Genomic DNA, 22984 nt, shown 5'->3' with positions numbered 1-22984 from the left:
GAGTTTCCAGAGTCATAAAACACTTGCACCTGTTACATTCTGTTCAACTTGATTTACTTTCCCCTGAAAATGTTGACATAAAAAAGTGGAGGTGTTATTCTTCCATATTTTCATAAGGAATTAAGGCTACCGAAGAGGACATCCCTGAGTTCTTTTATCCGTAACATGAAGAGATTGTATAGTTTGTTTCATTACCTATTATAAGAGATTCACTGATATTTTTTCTATCAACAAGGTTAAGTGTACCCTCCAAAATGCGTGAAATTTCTAATGCTTTGAGCCTGTTCCAAATTTGGTTTTCTATGTCCCTTTTGAACTGTCTCCCACTCTTGGCAATGGTGTTCAACACTCTGATAATTCAACTTGACTAAATTTCTCAAGTCCAGGAGAAAGCATTTGCATCTTTAATTACAGCCTATGATTATTGTGACAATTAGTTCAATTGTTTCTGATAAAATTAAGGCTGCAAATAGAATATGTACTGTGGTCATGACTCTTGATTGAGACTGATGCTGATGCTTATGAAAGGAACAGAAATCATTGCATTACTTTGTATTTATTATTGTAGCTCACTTTGGCTTCTTTCATGCCTAAAATTAGAGCTTATTTGTTGTGGCCAATAAGGGCACGATGTTTCTTAGTCTCACAGCTTTGCTCTGAAGATTCAGACTGTTATGGCCACAGATACCACACGTAGTGTAACAGGTCCAGAGAGATGATACAAATCTGGTCTTTGTTTTTGTTTGATCTGCTTTAGTTGTAGAAGTGGAGCAGAAGTGAGAGTGCCAGATCACCTTAAATTATCCAGGGTGTTTTCAGGCTTCACAGGACAGTGAAGTAGTTCAAACAGTTTTCAAACTGGGTTCTCAAAACTTGAATTGTTAAAATGTATTTGGGAAAGTATTTTTGTAATGACTTTTATTTCTCACATGTGATTATTTCCCCAAAATCCCTACTCCCATTCGTAACTAAAGATGTCTGCTCTGACTCCTCACCAGCTGTCATGGAATCATAGTTAATTTAGTGATAGATTCACCCATTTATTTCAAAAACTGGGTCAACTATTTACCCACTCTTTATTTTCCACTTACAGTGGAGCAAATTTGAGTTCCCTTGAAAATTAATTAATGATGTATTATCTTATTATTAAAGTTAGGCAACCACTGCCATAGGTATGTGCTGTTATCTTCAAATAGCTGTGTCTCAAAAAGGAATTATGGCTCTTATGTTCAACAACTATTGTTTTTAGCTCAACTCAATCCTTTGGAAAAGAAGAGAAGAAGAAGGAGAAGGAGAAGAAGGAGGAGGAGGAGGAGGAGAAGGAGAAGAAGAAGGAGAATAGGAAGGAGAAGGAGGAAAAAAAAGCAGATTACAACCATGCAGGACATGAAAATCCAGCCCATTCACACCTATTTTTCCTCCAAGAATGAAGCACTTCCTGAAATTTTGGATGAATTCAGACCCCCCACGTCAATGAATACCATTTGTAAATAGCATCCCTGACTTCAGCTGCATGTGATTGGCTGCTTTCATTCACACAACACAACCTGTGTGGTTGTCTTTTCTCAGCCTCTCTTACCCACTGTGTGCTCTGCCTTCTCAGTAACAACATAATCACCTGCTGGCAGCATCACCAGGAGGCTCTCCAGTCCCCAAACTTGTAGTCATTGTCTAGCATCCACAGAAAAGTCTTTTCTCTCATGAAGCTGCCACGCACAAAAATTAATAACAAGCAAAACCTTGGACACATAAGCAGGAAAAGGAGTGAAAGTGAAAAACCTCACTCTTGAGGGTTCGGTTTCAATGCCTGTTTAGGCTGGGCATCTACATGAATTTATCCAGTGTTTACATGCCAGGCCAGAGGGAAAGGATAGAAGGGGGGAAAAATAAAAATTTATCTTATAGTTCTGATAGATAACAATCAAATATTAAAATGAGAAATGAAATTGTTATTTGCTGTCTAGTAAGAAAGATGGTTGAAGTTATTACTATTAATATTACCATGCAAATCATCTGAATCTTAGTAGATATTTTAAGACAGTATTGATCTATATTAATTGACAAGATATTTTTGCCTTTCCTGTTACTTTATATATGAAGACATTTCTCTTCTGTACATGGCTTTTATTTATGAGGTTAATTACTTTTTATTTAGAGTTAACTGGGAAGAAAAATGCAATAATTTTTCTATGAGGGTCTGGCCCTTGGAAGAACTTATATATATGGATATGGAATAGGGGGGCCCCTTAGCAACTACACGTACGTATTGTTTGCTGTCGTTTTGCTCACTGGGTTATTGTACAACGGCTCAGTATTAATGTCCCATAGAGAGTTTCCAAAGAGAGGTTTATAATTTAGTTTCAGCTTCAGCATCTATTATCTGCTTTTAAAAGTGATATTGTTAGCTCCATCTTGGTAATGCTTGGTAACAATCATTGATCCATTATGTGTTCAATCCTGGGGACCTCAGAATGTTATAGCACACATCATTTCTAATTACCCTAACATGAGTTCTTGGAGTTTACTTCCAATGTACTGATTAAATGTTGGCCACTAAAATGTATAAATTTATAAGTAAAAATGTAAAGACAGGTCTCTGACCTAAGATAAGTAGGTCAAAAATTATGAGTAAGTATACTCTTTGTATTACCATTTATTCTTTTTCTGGAAAGTATAAAATAATTGATATTCTTTTTTGATCATAAATTCCTCCCTGAAAATAAAATTTGTCAAACTAGTTATCAGTAACAATATGTATTAAGTACTTTTGGCTGGAAATTATATAATGGTGTGGAAATTCTTGAATTTTTCTGGGGTCAAAAAAATTAAGGAAAAAAAAATTTCATGAAAATTTCAATTTTCTTTTTTATGCTGTATAGATAAGATTTATATTAAATTGAAGTACTTAATTATATAAAATATTATAAAATGTTTGGTTAATAATTGATAGTACTATTCAGAATTTTAGCTTTTATTGAAGAACTATTTTTTCTCCCAAATACTGAAAACAAGGATAATCATGTAGGTAATATTTAAGAACAACAAAATTATTGCTTTATAAGTTACAGTTAGATGTGAGTTCTCTATAGTCCTCTCTGCCAAAGCGAAAATTTTTGTTTGGGGAATTCGCTCCAGTCATAATCATGTATGTTATTAGATAGTTGTGTGATTGAGTTCTTGACAGAGTATTTCGCTCTTACTGTCAAGGTTGGCTTTCTTCTGGTTACTCAGTCAGGCACTGTAGTAGGCTGAATAATAACCACCCGAAGACGTTAGGTTATAATGCCTCCAACTTGTAAACGTTAGCTTAGGAGGAACTAGAGTCTTTGCAAATGCAATTACATTAAGGATTTTGAGATGGGGAGACTATTTCAGATTACCTGGGTGGGCTTCAAACCCAATCACAGAGTTCTTATAGGAGAGGCAAAGGGAGATTTGACACATAAAGAGGAGGAAAAGGCAGTGTATCCACCGAGGCAGAGATTAGAGTGATTTAACCTCTAGCCAAGAGAATCCTGTTGACCTCCTTGGGCAGCTGAATTTTCCCCCAGAACCTACAGAGGGAGCAAGGCCCTGCCAGACTTTGACTCCACCCATTGAAACTGAGTTTAGACTTCTGGCCGCTGGAACTTTAAGAAAACACTTTTTTGTTGTTCTAAGTCACTGAGTCTGAGGTCATTTGTTACAGCAGCCTCAGGAACCTAATAACATCACGTGTGGATCATAACTGTGAATGAACAGGTTAAAAACTGTTGAGTACTACCCCATGAATAACCAGTGAAGGAACCATCACATGATTGTGCCATGTAGCTATACTTTCTAAAAAATGGAAACAAATATTGAAACAACTAAATAAAATAGTTGGTAATAACTGCTTATAAATCATTTAATATTAGTTATTCATAAGAAATATTGCTTATTTAAAAATAAAAATATATGTGCTCTGAAGATGATACATGATCGAAAATTTTAAAACGTAAACCAGTTTTTAATAATATAAATAATACATACATGAAAAAATAAAACAATGTGCAAGTAAAAGGTTCCCATCCACATTCCTGTCCTCCATTCTAAGCACCCAGGCTGCTTAGATTACAGATCTTGATCGTTAGCTGTTGTGCATGTGTGTTTGTATTCTGCATGTGTAAGTGCACATACTTTTACCTACATGCCAGAGAGATGGTTATCTTCTTTAAGTAATCACATCAGAATTTACTATCCTTTTCCCATTTAGGTTACTACAGAATATCAAGCAGAGTTCCTTGTGCTATATAGTAGGTTCTGTTGGTTATTTTAAATATATAACCTAAATGGGAAAATAATTTGAAACAGAATAGATACATGTATATGTATAACTGAATCACTTTGCTGTATACCTGAAACAAACACAACATTGTTAATCAACTCTACTCCAATATAAAATTTAAAAAAAAAGGATTTACTATCCTAAATTAGATATATATTTGTTTCATTTATTGATAACCACGTCTTCTTCCTGAACCTTCACTTTCAGGTTAGTGTGCTTGTTTACATTGCCCTCTTGTAATTGAACGACTCTCCGTAGGCAAGGCTAGGTCTCTTCAGAGAACACCAAAACAAAAACCAAACCTATCTTCTCAATTTAATTTTTTTTTAAATGTTTAAGTGTTTTAAACATGATGACAATGGGTTGAATCATGTCCCCCCAAAATTCGCATGCTGAAGCTCCAGTCTCTACTCCCTCCCGATGTGACTGCACCATGTACCCAGAAATGTTGAAATAGCTTTGGAATTGTGTAACAGTGGAGGATGAAGGCATTTCAAGGTACATGCTGGAAAGAGCCTAGTTACCTAGAATGGACAGTTGGTAGAAATATGGACATTAAAGGCAATTCTGTTGAAGGCTCAGAAAGAAAAAAGGAGAGTTGGAGAGAAAGCTGTGTTTTCTTGAGATGAAATAAATAATCTTAAGTAGAACACTGATAAAATATGAATATTAAAGATGCTTTTTTGTGAGCCTTCAGAAATGAGGAACATGTTATTGGACAATGGAGAAAGGATGATTCTTGTAATAAAGTGTCAACAAACTTGGCTGAACTGTGTTCTAGCCTTTTTTTTTGAAAGGTAGAACCTGTGAGTGATGAAACTAGATATTTAGTTTAGGAGGTTTGTAAGCAAATTGTGAAGGAGTGGCTTTCTTTCTTCTTATTGCTTATAGTAAAATGTGAGAGGAAAGAGGTAAATAGAAGGGTAGCAGGCCTGAAATCTTAAGAAGACTCAGGGTTATCATGACAGACATACCCTAAGGGGACTCCCTGTGAGCCACAGACTAATATAGTCCCCTGCTCTTGAGTGCAGACAGAACCTGTGATTGGTCTTTAGCAAAGAGAATATGACAAACATAAAGAGATTTTACAGATGTAATTGGGTCCCTACTAGGTGGACTTGGGTTCATCAAAAGAGGGAGAATCCTGAGTGGATCTGACCTAAATATGTGAAAGACTTTAAAAAATAAATTCCCCTGCTAAATTTAAAGAAGTGACCATGTGGCACATGGTCACAGAAGACCATGTGACTAGGACCTGTATGATTTCTAGGAGCTGAGAGCAACCCTGGGTCAACAGGCATCATGAAAGCAGGGACGTCCATCCTATAATCAGGACAAGGAGCTAAATTCTACCAAGAATAGGCCTAGGAGAAGCTCCCAGGCTCCTGTGAGATCATGGCCCACACAACACTGAGAATCGAGCTTGCTAGACCCTGAGCAGAGAACCTAGTTACCCCATGCCAGACCAATGGAAACTGTCAGGTCATGATGAGTGAGCATTATGGTAATTTGAGCATTGCGGTAATTTGTTACACAGCAATACCAAACTAACACAGCTTTGAAATTTGTGGAAACATCATAGAACTATTCCAACCTGGTGGAGAATACATTTTCAAGATAATTAAAAAACATATATGTGATTCTGGAGTGTGTGTGTGTTTTTTTTTTTAAAGAGTACTATTTGGAAAACTAGCAAAACTTGAATGGTGTCTGAAGAATATATGACATATCATTAACAGTTTCATCAGAGAAGAGCCACTATGAATGATTTAGATTTAAGGATTTATTACAGGGATTAGAATATTTGCAGCTGTGAGAGGTGTTACAGTATATGTAGAGTTTTTTATCTCTGCATCTAGATTTGTATTGAGAATATATAAAGAATATTAAAGTTAACAATAAGCCAAACAAAATAATTTAAATATAGGAAAAATGCATAGAAATGAATAAAAATAAAACAACAAAATTTGTGGGATGCCATTAAAAAAGGGAAAAGAGAGAAGTTTGTACACTAAATGCTTATACCAGATAAAGGGCAAAGTCTCATATCAATTGTGTAAGTGTCTACCTGAAGGAAATAGAAAAAGAAGAGCAAAATAAACTCAAAGCAAACAGAAGAAAGGGAATAATAAAATAAGAGAAGGGGGCTTCCCTGGTGGCGCAGTGGTTGAAAGTCCACCTGCTGATGCAGGGGACATGGGTTCATGCCCCGGTCCTGGAAGATCCCACATGCCGCGGAGCGGCTGGGCCCATGAGCCATGGCCGCTGAGCCTGCGCGTCCGGAGCCTGTGCTCCGCAATGGGAGAGGCCACAGCAGTGAGAGACCCACGTACTGCAAAAAAAAAAAAAAAAAAAAAAGAGAAGAAATAAGTTAAACTGAAAATAGAAAATAATAGAAAAGATAATAAAAACAAAGTGATGCTTTGAGGTGCTCAGTTACAGTTGATAAAGTTCTACCAAGACTGACAAGGATTAAAAGAGAAATGACACAATTTATCAATATCAAAAATAAAATAGGAAATATTACAACTTGTCCTTTAGTTATTAAAAAGATAGTACTAGAATACTATAAACAGCTCTATATGCATATATGTGGCAGGTAGAATGAAATGGACCAATGCCTGATATACACCAAATTTCACTAAATATGTAGTAGGTAATGTAAACATTTCTATAACTATTAAAGAAATTCAATCCAACCAAAAACTTAAAAAATAATTAATGTCAATTCCACACAGTCTCTTCCAGAAAATATGAGGAAATATTAATTTCCCAATAATTTTATGAAGCTACAATAACCAGACAAAGACTGCATACATACACAGAAGAAAATTACAAACCAATAACTCTCAAAAACCTAGACACAAAAATTCTCAACAAATAATTAACAGATAAAACTCATCAGTTCAAAAAATAGTTATAAACCACAATCAGTGGGGTTGTCTCCCAGGTATTCAAGCCTTTCAAGTATTTGAAAGTCAGTCAATATGATCCTCCATACTCATAGGCTAAAGCAGAAAAACACATGATCAGATCATAAAAGCCATCATTTCAATACTGATTCATGTTAAAAACTGTCAGCAAACTGGAAATAGAGGATGATTCTCTCACCTTAATAAAGAACATCTGCACAAATATACAGCTAACATAATTCAGAATGATGAAAGAATAAATGCATCTCCCCATTCACTGATGTCAAGACAAAGCAAGAATATATGTTGTTACCACTCCTACTCAACATAATACTGCAAGTAATAGTCAAGGCAATAGGGCAAGAAAAAGAAATAAATTGCCCGCAGATTGAGAAGGAAGAAACAAACTGTCCCTGTGAACAGATGACATATTTGTGTATGTATAACGTCTCAAGAAATCTTCCAAAAAATGAAAGAAAATTTATAGTAAGTGAATTCAACAAGGTAACAAACCAACACATGAAACAATGCACAAAATCATTTCTATTTCTCTATATTAACAATGAACATGTGGAAACTGAAATTAAAAACACAGTATCATTTAAAATAGTTCCCCCAATAAAAATTTATGTATAAATCTAACTAAAATTGTACAAGACTTTTATGCTATAAAACACACATGAAAGAGATTATATAACTATATAAATGGGTTAGAGAATCATGGTTTGAAAAATCAACATGATAATACAGTTAATTCTCCCAAAATTAATCTAAAATTTACATAGATTTTTAAAAAATCCTTGAAAGGTATTTTTTTCAGATACAGACATGCTTCTCTAAAGGTATATGGACAAGCAAAGGAATTAAATAGCTAAATAATTTTGGAAAAAAAGAATAGGGAAAAATCATTCAACTGGTATTAAGACTTATCATAGTTACAGTAATCAACACTGTATGGTATTGATGAATGAATAGATACATAGGTCAATGAAAGAGAAACCCAGAAATAGAACCATATAAATATGCCCAACTGATACTTGGGTCTCTCACTGTTGTGGCCTCTCCCGTTGTGGAGTACAGGCTCCGGACGCGCAGGCTCAGCGGCCATGGCTCACGGGCCCAGCCGCTCCGCGGCTGTGGGATCTTCCTGGACCGGGGCACGAACCCGTGTTCCCTGCATCGGCAGGCAGACTCTCAACCACTGCGCCACCAGGGAAGCCTGCCCAACTGATTTTTGACAAAGATACAAATGCAACTCAGAGGAAGTATCTTTTCAATAAATGGTGCTGGAACAATTGGGCATCTATAGGCAAAAAAAAAAAAAAAAAAAAAATCACTCATACAAAAAGTAATTCAACATGGATTATACTGTAAAACTTTTAGAAATAACAGAGAAGAAAATTTTAGAACCTAAAGTGAGAGATGAAAACTTCTTAGACATAACACCAAAGCATAATCACTAAAAGAAAAATTGATAAAGTACAATGATTAATAATTTTGGTCTAAGAAAAATATATTGTTAACAGAATAAAAAGACAAGCTACAGACTAGAAGAAAACATTTTCAAACCATTTATCTGACAAAGGGCAAATCTTAGATTCATAGATACTCTCAGCACCAACAGTTAAAAAACGAGCGATGACTCATTTAGAAAATGGACAAAGGATATGAACAGGCGCCTCATTTGAGAGAGTATACAGATAGCAAATAAGCACATTGCTATTAGGGGAATCGAGCTTAAAACCACAATGAAATATCACTATATTAGAATGTTTTTTAAAAATTATAATAAATGCTGGCAAGTATGTGGAGAAACTAAATATCTTATACACCGCTGGTGGGAATGTAAAAGTGACATTGGAAAATAGTTTGGGAGGCTTTCCTGTTTCTTTAAAATAAAACTAAATATGTACTTACTGTATAAACAGCAATCAAATTCTTTGGTATTTATCCTGAAGAAATGAAAACTTATATTCACACCAAAACCAGTACATGAATGTTCATAGCAGATTTTGCTGTAATCACCTCAAAGTGGACACAATCCAAATATTAAAAAAGTCATAGAATGAAGTAATACTTAGCAATAAAATGAAGCAAACTATTAATCCATGCAATAACTTGGACGGGCATTATGCTTAGTTAAAAAAAAAGGCCAATCTCAAAAAGTTCCATGCAGTGTGATTCCATTCATATAACATTTATTTTTAAGTGACAAAACCATAGAGATGAAGAACTACTATTGCTTGCCAGGGTACAGAGCTGTCATAATATGAGGGAATTCTACTGTGGGGACTGACTTGATGTTTGTGGTGTTTACATAAATCTATACATGGAAGCAAATGCATAGAACTACACACATGTGCAGAAATGTTTTCATGTAAAATCTGGGGAAAAGTGAATGAGGTCTGTAATCTCATTAATAGTATTGTACTAGAGTCATAACAGTATTGTCCATTTCCTGGCTTTAATATTCAACTTCAGTTATACAAGATGTCACCATTGGGGAGAAGTTGGGCGAAGGGTTCATGAGATGATAGTTTTTTGCCACTCCCTATGAATCTTACATGGTTATGTAGGAGGGTATACTTATTCTTAAAATATAAAGCCTAAAGTATGCAGAAAATAAAGTCTTTCAATATCTAAGAGAAAGAGAAAAAAATAATTAGTGTATGTTTGAAGGGTAAGTATGAGTTCATTGTAATATTTTTGTTGACTTTTCTGAGTATTTAAACTTAGAGAAATTATAAACTTGGGCAAGTAAATTTGGGGGACATAAAAGACATTCAAAGCATGAATTGATAAAACAAATTATGTAATCATTTTGTTTCCCTGTTCAGATTCTATCATTTTGTATTAAAGCTAAAATCTTGTTTTTCAGGTCTGCAGTATACCAAACTAAAAAGTTGGGAAAAAAAGTCTGGTGTCTGGCATGATGGGAATAGCAGTATATACAGTGTTTATTTATTTTTTTTACATCTTTATTGGAGTATAATTGCTTTACAATGGTGTGTTAGTTTCTGCTTTATAACAAAGTGAATCAGTTATACATATACATATGTTCCCATATCTCTTCCCTCTTGCATCTCCCTCCTTCCCACCCCTCCAGGCATTCACAAAACACAGAGCTGATCTCCCTGTGCTATGCGGCTGCTTCCCACTAGCTATCTACCTTACAGTTTAAATAATCTAGCCTGTTGTTACTGAGAACTATTTAATAAGTTGGCTCCCTGAAAACTAGAGATAGTTTATTTAGTTAAATCTGTTTAACTCAGTCACAGAATAATAGCAACAGATGCTTCTTCCTCCTTAAAACTTGTATTTTTTTATACAATAAAGAGTTTAGATGGCTCATATGTCTAGCTTTGTATGGGAGGAGTAGGGAGAAAAATGAACAGATGCTAGAAACATTTATTCTAGTTAGTTTTATGAGTTGATATCTCTGACAATTTTTTATAGCCTTCAGTGGTCTAATACATCATTTAATCTGCCAGAAAGAAGGACAATTAATGTTTAAAATAGGTGCTTTATTAAGGAAACTTTACAAAACATCTATCCTTAAGGACCCCCAAGTAGTTCAGCATTTTTGATAATGTGTTTCATTGGACATATTTTTAAAATGTGATTGCAAGGTAAAATGTAGACAATTTAAAGCTAAGGTTAATTTCATGTGATTCTATTTCACAATGTCCCTTTTGCATTTTTACTATATTCATAAGGAACAAAACAGTGACTTGATTTAATGTGTATTACTGAGAATAATGTACTGGTATTCTAGGTTAACCAAGAAATGACAGAGGGAGTTGCTAGAGCTTAGCTTGGAAGAGGTGTCCTCAGACACTCACAACGTCTACCAATTTACTCTTCTTCCTAGGACATGAGCTGTGGGAACAGGAAAGAGTTGGAAAATCAAATTATTCCTTTGATCTCAATGTGCACGTTGAGCTGCACTTGTTACCTACAATCCAATTCCTCAAAGCATCCATCAGTCAATGAGCATTAACACGGGTGCAATTGTATGTTCCAATAGCTGGAGATCACTCCGTGTTTACTTTCAGCATTTCTTTTTCCATTTGAAAATGAAATCATATCTTCCACTTTCTGTGTAAGTCTCCCTAGTGTTCTGCACAGGGTCTCTACCGATTAGCTAGAAATACTATTTTACACAGTCTTTCCTGCTACCTCATACTTCTCAAACCTATCATTTTAAAAAATTAGCTCTGCTGCTCATTTCAGGTTGGGGAACTATGCATTTTGAAAACAGCATGGCATGGTTTAAATGGAATAAAAATGGGCTTTTATTCGACAGAACCGAATTCAAACCCATGGTTCGTTATTCACAAACTGTGAGGCTATAAGCAATGTGCTAACAGCACTGAGCCTGGTCCTACATTCTGCAATATTATAGAAAATGGTATTTTCCTACCTCCCTTGCAGAGTTGTTTTAAAGCTGAACGAGAAAACAGTAGAAAGAGCTTTATAAACAAATGGCAATGCTATATAAGAACACACTAATTTTGATTAATTAATGTAGTAGGGATCCAGGTTTGCACAGAGCTAATTTCCCCCTGGATCTAGGATGAACCTAACAGGAGAACTGTTGAATCCAAATGAACCAGACGATCCTGAGTACATCTTTCCTATGAAAACTCTTGGCCACAGCACTTCCAAAGGGAGGAAAATGCTAAAAGCACACATAAATTGAAGAAAAAGAGGGCCAGAGCAAAGGGGTGGTTCCAACACACAAAACTGGATCTGCCAAACAGATTGGCCTCTGCTCCAGCTGCTGATCCTGAGAGTCTCAGGGTGAGGAAGGTGACCAATAAAACAGTCAGTAAAATAGAAAGAGATTTTCCCTGAACTGTCGTAGGATATGGAGAAGAAAAAGCTTTCAAAAGCACTCATGTCAAAAGCGTTGAAGAAACAGGTGGCAAATCCTAGGCATAGATAGCAGGTGTGGGCAACGGTGGTATCACCTGTAGAGTCTCAGGTGTCAATAGTACAAGCTAAACTGAGAGCATCAGTCAAGCCCCCATCCCGTACTGCAGACAGTGCAGTGCAGGGAGAGGCCAGAGGGGAAGTGCTGCTCTCCGGTGTCCAACTGCTCTCCATGGACAGCACCTGATGGGTGACACATGATGTAGTCGGGGATTATCTCACTGCAGAGGGGACCCCAACAAAGGCCTTTTTATGGGTGGGGGGCCAAGAAGAAGGAGAGAAGAAGATCCAGGGGTGGAAAAGTGCTAAGTCAGGATGAAGCAAAGTGTCCCAGCTGAGCCCCCAATAAGAAGGCCTCCAAAGGGAGCTGCCTGGGTTTGGAACGCAGGTATGTGTACCAGCAGAGCAGGTCCAGGGGCTCCTGAGTCCTTGACTACAAGAACACTGTAATAAACTGACTCTGTACCCCAAGGCTGCAGTAGGGAGATTAGCTTCTTCCCGGGAAGACTGCTGGGCAAAGCTTGGAGGCAAACTTCTCATCACCCTTAGAAGAGTACAGGGCATCGGCTGCCTCTAGACCATGAGGATTGGCTACCTGCGTAGGGTTCTAACAGAGTCTGTGTTGGTGAGGACCCATCTGTGGGCACGGATGACACACTTAACACTTCTGACATTAGCACTCACTTTAGCAAGAGATGTTATCAGAGAATCTGGAGATAGGGAACAGGGTCAAGACCAAAGCCTCCAGGTAGGCATATTCCTGGAGCCACCCAGAATCATCTAGAAAGAACTTAACTGATGCTGGAATTCAGACAAATATAGTTAAAACAAACAAAATGTAGCATCTTTAACAAGTGCTCAAAATCAGGGATTGGTGGTCAGATGAGGATTTATATACCTGTTTGCCAGTTATGATCTGGTTAAGCGCTGGGGGTTTAGTCAATCTCTCTAAGCTTCAGTGTCTGCATTTTAAAGGAAGGGATAATAACCATATCCACCATGTTGTGAAGATAAAATAATACTTCGTGTGTTTCAGGAGTGAAAAGGAAATCAAGATATTCTCAAATGAAGGAAAACTAAGAGAATGTGTTGCCAGCAGACGTACTTTAAAATAGTAGCACTTCCTTTAAAGGACCCATCCTGTGTCTGGCAAATAATAAAGTCTCAATACATTTCAGATATAGATTGTGATCTCATTTTGTCCCCAAATACATATAATCTCAGAAAAATGTGTTTTCATAATTATATGTATCGTGTTCTCTTTTAAAAGTTCCCTCTTGAAATCTTTAATCCTTTGCAATATATCCTTAAAATTAACTTGTAGCAAGAAAACCTTCCCTGTTCTCCATTTCCTCAATATTCAATGAAAAGTTTAAAACAGGCTTTCTCCATTTGCCTTGACAGAGCCTGTTCTATGATTCCATTAAAATATACTGCATTTTAATAGTTTTTCCATCCTCTCTTCAATGTTTAATCATTAGTCTCATATTGACCAGGTGACATTTGTTTAGCACATTCTGTATATATATTTACAGACTCTAAGATGGGGGATAGGAATGGAGAGAAAGAGTAATGAGGTCAGGCTAACAGCACAGGAGACCAAGATCTCATCAGATAAATGAGAGCATGTTGTTACAGATGTTACAATAGACTATGATGCTGTACAAATAGAAAGGAATTTGTAATTGGAAAGATTAAATTCTATTACTTTGAAGACTGATGGAATGAAGACCAGAGTGGAGAAAAATCATCCACTTAATGAATATAGTTGTACATTTTCCATGTACTTTTCACTCATTTTATTAATTGGAAAATAGAAGAATGCTATAACACAAGGTTTCTCTGAAAAGGAATGGAGATAACTTTACATAAACCTTGGACCAAGTTGCATCAAGAGGTAAAAAAATGTAAACAGCAACCAGAAAGAAGTAGATGTGGGCGAATGTAGAGTGTGGACGCAACACAACACAAACTGGAAAGATTCTTTGGGTTTTGTTAGGTTTACAATGCACACTGATGAGGATTAAGGCAAATCTGAGAGTCTCTGCTACCTTCCTAAGTCTATAACCTTAAGCCTCATTTTGTTTCTCTATAAAGTTTGTTATCATATATATACCTTAAATATTATCTAATCAATATAAAGGGCCTACAATAAATAGTGGCATCAGTTAAATATCACCTTTACATCCCCGACGCTCAAACATTTCTAACCCGATCATAGATAATTTTCTAGGAAGGCTTTCTCAAGTTTTATCCCTTTCTTTTTCACTGACCCACTTTTTTATCTCCTATATGTGTTTATCTTTAATAAATGGATATCTTTTTCTACAATATATATTAATTTTTAAGGATTGTAACCCAAATGGTTAGTGTGAGGAGAAACATGGCCAGAACCCCACCTAAGAGTTTACTCTTTTTTTCTTTTGCTGTTTCTGTCTTTCGTCTTGTTTCTTTTATGACTCATGCTATAATCTAATGGTGGAAATTAGGGATTTTGGAGTCAGAGTTCAATGTTGTAAGGACTGACTCAAAGTTTGGGGGAGCTCATTTTGTGCAATTCTTCCTTATTTTCATTGGTCATGGTAAGAGTGTTTACACCATGGAAATTGACAAAGGCCTATAAAAAAGATATTTTTTGAGAGAGTTGTTACTAACTTTGCATTATACCAGTGAGTGAGACAGGCTTGTGGTTGAGTCCTGTCCACATAGAAGCTGAATGAACTTCATCACATTACTAATCCCTCTGTGAGCCTCAGCTCCTATATGTATAGAATGGGTACAAATAATAATTATCTCATAGGATTCATAGGGCCATTTCATGAGATAATGTAGTGTCAATACAATGATGTCAATTGTACGATACATTGCAAATTCTTAAATCTTAGCTAGTAGGATTATTTTTCTTATGAGAGTTTTTTTAAGTCCTTTGCTAAAGTTAGCACTCAGGTGTATCCAGTTTCTTTCTTTTTCCTAATAATTACTCTCCACTGTTTAGCCAAAGAATATAAGTGTACTGATAGAATATGGTCTTCCTTTCCTTCTAAGGTGCATAGGGCAAGAGCTGCCATTTATAATGACTACTAATCCCAATTTATGGGACCTCTCTGCTGTATACCTTGGAATTACCTGGGTTCATGAAAAACTAACCTATAGAAGAAAAGCAAAAAACAGCAGAGGAGCCTCAGTATTTTAGTTTAGATATTGAATCATTCTAAATAAGGTTTTCACTATGTGTTTGCCCTTCATTTTACCTCTAACATTTTAAAGACAAGTGTGGTAAGATTAGACATGTTTTTGCACTATATAGATCTATTGTTTAAAATTTTTTGCTTAAAGTCTGAGACGTGTGTGTATGTATGGTGCAACCTTCCTTTTACTCACTAGTTGAAATCTTCTCTGACCAAAATCACCTTTAAAATTTGACACAAGAATCCCTGTTGTTTTGTTCAGGTGTGGTGCCAAGTTTCATGCCCTGCTGTCACAAGGGTGTACACGGGCTCATGGGGACACTTAAAATGCAGGCCAAGACTTGGCAAATGGTTTCTTGCATGATTTATTTTTGTTCTATTATGAAAATAGATTCTGTGGTAACCTCTGGGTTGTATGGTGTTGATTCCTACACAGCTTTCACACATGTTCAGTGTCTCGGCAGGATCTGAAGCATTTACTGGACAACAGAAAAGTTCTCTCTTCTCCAGTGAGATGGGTTTAAGAATTCTATTGGCATGAGAGGTGAGGAAAAGCAATACAAGAAGACATTTTGCTTAGAATCCTACGTACATGACAGCAAGTCTCACTCCAAGGAAATGTGAATGGCACACAAAAGTATTTCTTTTCTATTCTCAGAAGAACCATCTACTCTGTAGCAGATGGGAGTATCAAGCTCATTTTCTTAAACATGGAAATGTAACTTAATTATAATACATGGCATTTAAATGGAATATAATGCCAGTACATCTGAGTACAAGATTTGATAAGCTACATCAGCCTATCAGCCCATAGCTGCATTATACCGGTTACAATGATTCACCCTACCCTTCAAAGGAAGGTGAATGTCCCGTTAATGTTGCTCTATAATTACACCATTGGTGGCAGGATGCTTCTCCCTGTGACAATCAGCTAAAGTTCTCAAGCATGAGATTTGATTACCATTGTTTTTGTATGGAAAGCTAAAACGTAATTGTCATAAAATTACCAGCATCCCTTGTTTAATGTTCAATAGCAATCACATTTTCATATCACACGCACCAGAAGGTGCTTTACTGGATATTGACATCAAAGTCACAGCAATATAAGAAACTTAAAAATGAAAAAAAAAATCTTCATAGCCATCTTCTTACTTTTCAGAAGATGGGAAACTAACAGTAAGTTTTTATAACTGTATACATATGTAATTTGTGTTTTTCTAATTAGAGAAACTACTTATAAGAGATATACACAATAACCATGCCTAACAGTTCTCATTTCTTTAGTTTTTACAAAGATGAGAAAAATATTTCATGTGATGATTTTGAGGTATACAAATCCTCAGCATTCATTACATGGTATCCTCTTCCATAGAGTTTATTATAAAGTTTATCTCTGCTCTGTGAGTGCACTGATATCCAGGTTCTCAATCAAGATATGCAAGGATAACAAAGGTTCCAGAGAGGGGAGGATCCTTCAGCTTGGGTCTTGAATAATGAAATGATGCTCAGTTACACATGATAGAGATGCAATAGTGCAAAAGGCATGAGGTCAAAAGGCAGCATGCCCCACTGTGTTTGTCATCATGCCTCCAGATCCCCCTAATGGTCCCTTATTTAGATTAATGGCATACACATCTTTTCTAAAACTTAAGATAGAAACTTAAGAGTATATCTTAATTGCCAAATTTGCATGTTTTTCACATTCAATCAGTCACAGCATGCCTCAACTCTGCTTCAGAATTGAATACCGATGTTTATTTTCCCTTTTATATCCCCACACTTACTGCCGCCACCAGCCCCTTTCCACTTGTGATCTCTAGTCTTTCTATTTTCTAATCCCTCTTACACACATGTGAGAAATCTTCTTCTCACATGAGAAATCTCACAACATGGAATCTTTCACCTTCCTGCTAAGAAATATCTGATATTTCCGCACTTTCTAAGCTATAAATTTTATATTCTTGAATATTGCATTGAAAGTTCTTTTAGACACTTGTTACAAATCACAGTTAAACCCACTCTCTAAATATAAATTTGACACAATTGACCACATCCAATTCCCACAGCCGCCCTGAAATTTCAGTCTCTGCATTCTTCTTCACCTACTTTATCTCTTCCACAAAATTTAATCCAACCTCCGTGAATGAAGGTCTCATCTGGTGTTCTTTCTACAGGGAGCCATTATTTCCTAATCAAGTGGAATTAACCAATCTCTAAGTCTCCATGGCATTTATTCTATAACTCACTGTACTCATAAAACCTTATAGTGTGTGCACTAACTTATAAATTACACAGAGTAATTTAGATAGTTAAGACTTTCTCCTTGTATTTCTTCCAGGTTCCCACACAATGCCTTGCTCATAATATGTACCTAAACAAAAAGAAGAGACTAACGATGAAGAAAGAATGTTGCATGTCTTTTTTTTTTTTTTTTTTGCGGTACGTGTGCCTCTCACTGTTGTGGCCTCTCCCGTTGCGGAGCACAGGCTCCGTCCGGACACGCAGGCTCAGCGGCCATAGCTCACAGGCCCCACCGCTCCGCGGCATGTGGGATCTTCCTGGACCAGGACACGAGCCTGTGTCCCCTGCATCGGCAGGCGGACTCTCAACCACTGCACCACCAGGAAAGCCCTACATGTCATTTTAATAAAAGTTTCTTTGTGGATACATTCAAGAAAGGAATCATATATCAATCTATATAGCAACATTTCTCAAACTTTGGTTTCTGAATTCCCATCTTAGAATTACCTAAAGGTGCTGCTACAATTGCAGATTGCAGGATCTTCGTGTAGATTTGCCAATTGAGCATCTCAGAGTGCAGCCTAGAAAACATGCTTCCTTGTTGGTTCTCACACACACAAAAGCTAAAGAAGCACTTATGCTACTTTGCGTATTTCAGAGCTTTATTTTGCATGAGTAATTAAGGTATTAACAGAGACAATACACCATATAGGATATTATCACTAGCCCATTTGACATTCTAATCAACAATTCTTGTACCTGTTCTAATTTGCACATGTGAAATGTGAAGATATTATTGAAGTATAAATATGCATCACAGGTAGAGAGTTTCCAAAGACATTTTATTAGGCTACTGAGATAAGCATATTAAAATGGTAGGGAAAGCCAAAATATTATTTTATTAAGCATTGGGATTTAAAATAAAGCTTCCTTCTGTAATTTTGATATTGTATATTTTCTTTATTTTTAACTCTACAAAGAATGAATTATCAAAGTTCTAGACATTAGTAATTTTGATCATTTAAAATGAAGTAACGAGTTTGACAATCCTCTGTGACACTGATACTTCCTCTAAATATCTAATGTTGGGAGGGCTTTTCACTTTGCAATCCTCCATTTGAGCCAGAATAGAGTAAATGGGAGGCATATTTTAGCCCTGTATGCATGGCCAAGGGGACCAGCTTCTCTCTGATGGCTGCTGAATATTTGACTGACAAGTGCCTGCCCTGCTCTGCAGCCCTGCTTCAACATTTCCAGGGGTTTCTGAGCTTATGTGGGGGACTCTCCCAATCAAGGCAGTTAATTAAGATCATCACACCACCCTTTCCTTATTCTCACACTTATTACTTCATGAGGACCAGTTGATTCTCCCTGGAAGCTGCAGGTAGGGATCTGAGGCAAACTAGAAAGTTAGAGTTTTTTTAAAAATATTTCTTTAATAATTAGCCAATGAATCCAAATATCATCAGAAAAATTTCCCTTCAAATTTCTCTTAGCATCTGTTCTCCAGACCCTGGAAAATGGCCCAAAATTATGATTAAATATGTGCATAACTGATCCTCACTTTGGAATTTTACTTTTACTTTTGTTCCTGATTCTCTGGAAAGCTCCATTCCTTTTGGAAACCTTTGTCTGAGTTCTTGTTTCACAAGAACTTGAGTACAAGCTCAAGACCCTCTGAGTTCTTAGGTACGTTGGAAGTCATGGTCAAATGTGACATGAAGTTCAAGCGTGGACCGCTTAAGGTGGTTATGAAAGTTTGTCTCCAAAGATAATAGGAACAGGGGTAATCAGGAAAGGCCAGAAGACCCAGAATTGTCATCTGGACTTGGGAGGAGGTAAGGAGACTGCTCATCACCATAGTGAGAGGTTTTCAGGCTTAAAAGTACAGATCAGGATCCCATATGGCGGGTAAATAAGGGAACAATTCTCTGTTTCCCAAGTTCATGTTAGAAAACCCATTACAATACACAATTTCAATTCATCCTTGTACAAGTACTTTATATAGTACCAGAAACACCGTGGAAATGACATCAATATCTGTGGGTATTAGTTCAACTTGAGAAGAGATTTTGATGTCTTTGACTCTAAAGATCATGATTTTTACTCAGTGGTTATCTTTTTATGCCTATTTTCTTTACTTTTATTTTCTTTATTTTTTGGCTTTGGAAAATGAAAATAGTTCTAATTTTTTGATTACAAAGCTAACGTATTCTTATTATAATTCTAACAGTACATTAAATGTGTAATGGAGAACTTTTAAAAATCATCCATAATTCTATTACCAACTCTTAACATTTTGGTGAGTATTTTTTTTCAATCTCTATCACTATATATGTATATACATATATAATTTTAACAATTATAGAGACTCAATACATAATAATTTATAAACTACCTTTCTTACCTTTCAGTACATTGTTGATTCATTTCCTGTAAGCATTGCTGCATACAATTGTATTTTATGCCTATTTAGCATTTCATTTTATCCATTTACCATTCTTGTGTTAGACATCCCAAACACATATTTGTGCATTTATCTGATTACTTAGGATATACCCTCAGACCAGGAAGTTTGAGTATCAAAGTCGTTCTTTATTTTCTTAGTAAAGTTTCCCATAAAATTTCCCTAATTGATATTATTATGATAAGAAGTAGGTAATTATACACATCTAAGCACACACAACTAATACGAGAGAATTCTCATTGGCCAGTGAAGTGGTGTCCTGTGGCTTCAGTTTGATATCAGAAGAAACCTGGGAAGAGATAAGTCAGTGAGTGACCATTATGAACCAAAGGGAGTATAAAATAGCAGTCCCCTGTTTGAATGCACTTCCTTTTCACAAAACAGCACACCTTAAAAATTCCATCCTATCAACCTCATTTCCCTTTATTATTAACACTGCAAATGCATTTACTAAAGGATTAATATATGCATGTATATGAGAAATTAAGGAAATGTGACATGTATCTCATATCACTCAGTAACTCCCTCCCTTGGAGAAAATTCATCCTAGATACCTGCATAACTGCTGTCGGAATCAGCATTAGGATTCCACAGGATTGCAGAAATCACTGATGCTGAAAAACATCCAAGTGGACTTGTGAAAATGAATCCTTTTTGTGATGTTCTTAGCTGCCAAACTGTGCTAGAAACCCATGGCTATTCTCCAGGAATGTAAAAAAGTGAAGCTGTTTATTCGTGGGGCAGGGACAACCTCTAAATTTTCTGGAGGGCCCCAACCAAATTTTCCCCACCTGCCTGATGGGGTGCTGGGCTTTATGTTCTAAAGCACAGTGTCATGTTGCATGGCTTAGTTCCTCTAGCACCTTGTACTAGAAATTCCTTGACTCTTTAATGTTTTGAACGTCTTTGTTCATTACATTCTTCTCTTCCAAAGCTAACAAAAAAGAATCACTTAACCTTCTTTATGTGATGTCCTTGAGATATTTGGGTGCATTTCTCTGTTACTGGACATTTTGAGGCACAAGTCATGTGTCAGTGCCAACATGTCAAGGTTCAGTGCAGTGCTTTAAAGCCTGGGCTCATAAGGAAGATAATCCATGTTATGTTAAATGAATAATAAAAGACACCAACACAGGACCTATAAAAGGTTAGGGGAGCATGCCTAGGATGGGAGCGTTTTTTCGGTTCATTATATTTACACACACACGCATGCATGCACACAGAGTTAAAGAGAGAACCATGTTTTCAATTCAAAGATGGTATTGATGTGGCTTGATGTGAAGTCTATGGCTTTTGTCGATGTATAAGTTTATCTTACTTAGGGTTAATAGGTAATATTAGAGATAACCATCAATATTATTCAGCATTTTTTGAATCATAGGGAAGAACATTACCTTATCAGGAAATATAAGTATCTTCTGAAAGGATAGTGTTATTGGATCCATGTATATGGGTAATAGACAACAAAAACAATACTTTCCTTAAGAGAAAATTAAAAAAAAAATCAGACACCTTTACAGACTTGGACATAATATCTCATTTTTCTGTTCAGATAATACTGTGAAAACAGTAGCATAATGTTCTTCTGATTTGATGTAATTGAGAGTTAAGTCAAAGTATCTTGAAGGGCAGGAAGGAGGTGAAGATGCCATGTCTCAAACACCTGTGTCAAATGCCCAGTGAGAGGCAGGGCACAGAGGCGCTCCACGTGTCGATGGACCCGGAACTCAAGTCCATGCTATCCCCCCAAAATTATCCTCTTACCTTAAAAAAGTTACTTAAATGATTAAAATACAAAATTGAGGAAATAGTCTACTGATCTCCTAAGGTACAACGCATGCTTGACACAGTACTTCACACATAATAATCAATAAATACTTAGGCTTACTATTATTAGCTATTGTTCACATAATATTGAAATAGTACGTTGGGTCGGTGGGGCCCGCGCGGGTCCCGGGGTCAGACCGGCCCGAGCAGGTCCGGGGTCAGTCGCGGCATCCCTGGCCCGGCCGTGGTGCAGTCCTTGTACTTGGTTGAGTCAGCCGACAACCCCCGGTGGCTCCACCACGCGCAGCCCACGCGCCCTGTCGGAATTAGAAAAGATCCGAAAAGAGAGAAACTACTCCTGGATGGACATAATAATCATATGCAAAGACAAACTACCAAATTATGAGGAAAAGATTAAGATGTTTTACGAGGAGCATTTACACCTGGATGACGAGATTCGCTGCATCCTGGACGCCAGTGGGTACTTCGATGTGAGAGATAAAGAGGACAGGTGGATCCGGATCTTCAGGGAGAAAGGAGACATGATCTCTCTCCTCGCCGGGATATACCACCGCTTCATGCTGGACGAGAAGAACTACCTGAAGGCCATGCGGCTGTTTGTGGGAGACCCTGTGTGGCTCGCGTTCAACTGGCTGGCTGACCACTTCGAGGCCCCTGGGCAGTACCTGGAGTTTCTGTTGCAGACGGCCTAGCGGTGCCCTGGGGCATCGCGCACCCTGGCCCTCCTTGTGAAGGTCCCAGACGTGATGGCAGCAGGAAATCTGTCGTATTCTCCTTGCTTTTGTGTTGTAGACTTGAGGCTAGGTGAGATTTCCTCTGCAAGGCTATTTGATCAGAATACGTTTTAATGGAAGTAGCTATAGAACCGGTTTGTACATGGAAGCACCTATGGAAATCTGGGCAAATCCACTCATTTTCTCCGATTCAGGATCAGTGGTCAGTGGCCCTGTGTCAGCTCATGGCTTCAGCTGTGACCTGGTGAGTTTCAGCTCCCCAAACGGAGCCACTTGGCTGCCCCCATCTGGACCTGATTCTTGGACTTTAAGCAGATACTAGGCGAGGCCATGCCTGCTTTGTGCAGAGGAGTGACTGTTGATGACAGGACTGGGCAGAGAGAAGATGCTTTTCTCCCAAAACACGGAGGAAG

At 37.1% G+C, this 22984-nt stretch overlaps 1 pseudogene; it reads left to right on the top strand.

Moving 5' to 3' along the window:
* Nucleotides 1-22529, top strand: part of LOC132524366 (acireductone dioxygenase-like) — a 34988-nt pseudogene extending 12459 nt beyond the window's left edge.
* The last annotated feature ends 455 nt before the right edge of the window (nucleotides 22530-22984 follow it).

This window comes from Lagenorhynchus albirostris, chromosome 8 (assembly GCF_949774975.1).
Source record: "Lagenorhynchus albirostris chromosome 8, mLagAlb1.1, whole genome shotgun sequence".
NCBI classification, from domain to species: Eukaryota; Metazoa; Chordata; class Mammalia; order Artiodactyla; family Delphinidae; genus Lagenorhynchus; species Lagenorhynchus albirostris.
This window is presented reverse-complemented; position numbering and strand designations above follow the sequence as displayed.